This window comes from Gossypium arboreum, chromosome 12 (genome assembly GCF_025698485.1).
Source record: "Gossypium arboreum isolate Shixiya-1 chromosome 12, ASM2569848v2, whole genome shotgun sequence".
Classification (NCBI taxonomy): domain Eukaryota; kingdom Viridiplantae; phylum Streptophyta; class Magnoliopsida; order Malvales; family Malvaceae; genus Gossypium; species Gossypium arboreum.
The window spans coordinates 63,442,683-63,447,416 of NC_069081.1; positions in this window are offsets into that span (position 1 = coordinate 63,442,683).

Consider the following 4,734-nt stretch of genomic DNA (forward strand, 5'->3'; position numbering starts at 1 on the left):
TGCCCTCGCGTATTTATGGATTTGATGAATCGGATCTTCGACTATATCCGGATCGGTTCGTAGTTGTCTTCATTGATGACATTTTGGTCTATTCGAAAATGAGACCGAACACGCCAACACCGAGGATAGTGTTGCGAATTTTACGGATAAGCGCTTATATGCTAAGTTCAGCAAGTGTGAGTTCGGTTGAGGGAGGTTAGCTTCTTGGGTCATGTGATATCAGACGGTATTCGAGTCAACCCGAATAAAATTTCAGCCATACTTAATTGGAAGCCTCAGAAATATTACTGAGGTTCGAGTTTTTGGGGCTTGTCGGTTATTACCGACAATTTGTAAAAGGTTTCTCAACGATAGCCACGCCAATGACGGCTTACTCCAAAAGGATGTTAAGTTCGAATGGATGGAGAAATGTCGAAAAGTTTTGATCAACTGAAAACTTATTTGATCAAGCCCCAATTCTAGTGCAACCCGAATCTGCAAAGAGTTTGTCATCTATAGTGACGCCTCCTACTTGGGTTAGGTTGCGTATTGATGCAAGAAGGTCGAGTTGTGGCCTATGCGCCGAGGCAATTAAAGCCACATGAGAAAAATTATCGACCCATGGTCTCGAATTGGTCGCCATCGTATTCGCCTTAAAGATATGGCGACATTACTTATTTGGTGAGAAGTGCCATGTGTATTCGGATCATAAAAGTCTCAAATATTTGATGACTCACAGAGACTTAAATCTGCGATAAAGACGCTGGCTCGAGCTATTAAAGGATTATGAGTCGGTCTTTGACTATCACCCGAAAGGCGAATGTGGTTGCGGATGCCTTGAGTCGTAAATCATTGTTAGCTTTACGAGCGATGAACGTGCACTTGTCCGCTCGATCCGACAATGTGTTAGTAGTGAATTAAAAGCCAAACCATTATTGATACATCAAATTCGTGAAGCTCGTAAAGTCGACGATGAGTTGGCGCAAAACAGCCGAGTGTGTTCCGAACAAGGACACGGAATTTCAAATCGATGATGACGATTGTTTGAGGTTCAGAAGTCGTCTGTGTGTTTCAAAGAATTCAGAACTTATTTCGATAATTCTGATGTAGCCGAATGGCAATCCACCCGGGGAGTACGAAAATGTACAATGATTTGAAACGTCGGTTTTGGTGGCATGGTATGAAACGAGACATCTCCGACGCCGCTTCGAGGTGTTTAATATGTCAACAAGTGAAAGCGGAACATCAAGTGCCTTCGTGATTACTTCACCGATCACGATACCCGAGTGGAAATGGGATCGAGTCACAATGGACTTTGTATCCGAACTGCCATTGTCAGCGAGTAAGAAAGATGCGATTTGGGTCGTTGTAGATAGATTGACTAAGTCGGCTTACTTTGTCCCCATACGTACGGACTTTTCAATGGACAAACTAGCCGAACTCAGACGCTTTCTCGACAGTGAGATTACACGGGTGCCTATTTCCATCGTGTCGGATAGAGATCCGAGATTTACCTCGCGATTTTGGAAAAGGTTGCAAGAAGCTTTGGGTACCAAGTTGCATTTCAAAGACCGCCTTTCACCCCCAAACCGATGGTCAATCCGAGCGGATAATTCAGATACTTGAGGATATGTTAAGATGTTGCATCCTCGAGTTCAGTGGTTCATGGGAACGGTATTTGCCTTTGATTGAATTCGCTTACAACAATAGTTTTCAATCAAGTATTAAGATGGCACCTTACGAGGCCTTGTACGGTGTAAATGCCGTACACCATTGTGTTGGACTGAGCTCGGTGAAAGCAAAATTTTCGGTGGACTTGATTAAAGATGCTGAATGAAAGTGATAGTGATCCGTGAAAATGTGAAGATAGCCTCCGATCGTCGAAGTCGTGACGCGGATCCGAAGCGTAAAGACATCGAGCATCAGGTGGGAGATAAAGTGTTTCTCAAGGTTTCGCCTTGGAAAAAGATACTCAGATTCGGCCGTAAGGGCAAGTTGAGCCCGAGGTTCATTGGGCCATATGAGATATCCGAGCGAGTCGGTCCAGCTTGCATATCGCTTGATTTTGCCCCGAACTCGAAAAGATTCACGATGTCTTTCATGTTTCGATGCTTCGACGCTATAGATCTGATCCATCGCACGTAATTAGTCCATCGAGGTTGAAATCCAATCCGATATGAGTTATGAAGAAAACCGATTCGTATCCTAGCTCGTGAAGTGAAGGAGTTGCGAAACAAAAGGGTTCCGTTAGTAAAAGTGTTATGGCTCAAACCCGGATGGAAGAAGCTACTTGGGAACCCAAGAGCTCTATGAAAGAGCGCTACCCAAACCTATTTACCGGTAAGATTTTCGGGACAAAATTTCTTAAGTGGGGAGAGTTGTGACAGCCCAAAATTGACCCTAGTCGGGATGTGGTTTCGGGACCACAAAATCGAGGCATAAAAATAATTTAAAATTTATTTTGATGCCTATGATATGTGTTAATTTGTGTGCGCATTTTGATGATTCGATTTAGTGTTATAAAGGTGAATTTCACTAGAAAGGACCTAGTAATAAACTTTGAAAGTATGATGGGGAAATGTGTGATGACTAGTTGATAATGCATGCAAAATTAAGGGATTTGCATGTCAAATTCCCAAAGATGGCATAGTGGCCGCCATGACAAGGAGTTATGGGCAAGGAAAAACATGTTATGACATGTTTTGATAATGCATGATGTGATGAAATGATAAAAAATTTAGTGGTGGGAAGAGAAACAAAAAACGTGTGTGAGTGTGGTATTCTCCCATTGTTGCCGTGAGTGAAAGAAAAGCAAAGAAAAATTTTGTTCATCCTTGTTCTCTCCTTTTGGCCGAAAATACTAAGGAAGAAGATAGGATTTTTGCTCCATTTTGGTTTAGAAGAGATCTAGAAGGAGATTTGGCTATACTTGCATCAAGATTAAGGTATGTATGAAGTTGTGTCATGAGATTCATGCATGTTTTAGTTGCTAACTTGATGTTCATGTTAGCCATGGTTCAAATCCTTGTTATGCCATGGAAATGGTATTAGGCCAAGGTTGATATTGTGTTAAAGCCATTGCATGCTAAATGTGAAGCTTGATAATGATGCATGCAATGATGGATTGACTACTCTTGAAATTTCTTTGTAGCAATCTTGAGTAAGACATTGAGTTCTTTGTTTAACCATGACCGAAGTTGAAAGGGGTATGAATGTGATGTATTCGCCATGATGCATTCATGAGCATGATTTATGCTTGTTACTTGATTGGTAAAAATTTGTGTTTTAGATGGTTATGAACACCTTGAGGTTCGCCATGCACCTATATGTGTATGTATGTTTGCACATGATGATTTGGTTATGAAGTAAATGATAAATATGTTTGTTTAAAGAAGAAATTGTTGAAGAATGTTTGTGAAATTGCAAGTACATTCGGCCTAGAACACATATGATGTGAAAATCTTGGAATTTATTGTTGATTTGGTGCAAGTATGGCTAAGTATAATCGGCCATATGAGTGCTTGATGCTTTATTATAAGTATTGAGCTACAATATGTAAAGCATTAGCTAGTAAAATGTGTGCCATTCATGTGTGGTGTTAAACATGTAATTGGCCTCAACATCAACATGCATAATCGGCCATGAATGAGTGCCTAAGAGGTTGTGTTGTTCGCCATGAGTAAGCATGTTGAAGGCTTTGTGTGTTAAGTCGATTCATGAATTCGTACTTATGTGACTTTAATGTCTAGTGAATATATGTGGGCTAAGTGCCTTGAGTTCTTCTTTTCGATACTCAAATGATTGAATCAAATTATTTGTTAAATTAAGCTCAAGAGCAAAGGGGACCAAATCCGATAAAGGGAAGGAAAAGTAGTCGAATAGCCATCGAATCGCTCGACAACATCCGAGGTAAGTTTTCGAGTATCGAAACTTAGATTTTGATTCGATTGAATGAAGTAATAAGCAATCGAAATTCGCCTTGTATATGGCCATTGAGCCGAAATGATATTTTTGTTAAGTGAATTGTGCATAAAAGTTTTGTTGTGAAAATGAAACAAAGATGTGTATGAATGTTCGAGTGATATCCGGCTAAGCCCAAGGCAATTGTGCGAGCTATGATACCCAGTGCTAAGCCGAAGGCAATTGTGCGAGCTATGATATCCGGCTAAGCTCAAGGCAATTGTGCGAAGCTATGATACCGGGCTAAGCCCAAGGCAATTGTGCGAGTTGTGATATCCGGTTAAGTCCCAAGGCATTTGTGCGGGTTACCATAACCGGCTATGTCCCAAGGTGTTTTGAACGAGTAGCTATATCCGGATAAACTCAAAGGTATGTGAATTGAAATTTATAAGCTGCTGGAAAATTTTCAGTTATTGCACTTGTGAAATTCCCAACAACAAGGTATGTTTTGTGTGTGCTTTGCACACTATGAGTAAATGCGCATTTAATATTCGCCTAATGATAAATGAGCTATCGGCATTAACTAGGCCGTTATTTGTGTATGAATATAAGAGTTGGGATTGTGAAGTAAGCATGTCTTTGAGAAATTGTGCATATGAATTATTGTTTAGCTACTTGAATGCTATGCTTTGGTTGTGTGTATATTATGGCTCAAACTTACTAAGCATAAATTGCTTACTCCGCTTCTTTGTTTCTCTGCTTATAGATTTTGCTCATTAGCGATCGGATTCAGGATCATAGAAGTTGAAGTCAACCACACTATCAAAGCCCTTTTGGTACTCCTTTAGTTGAGTT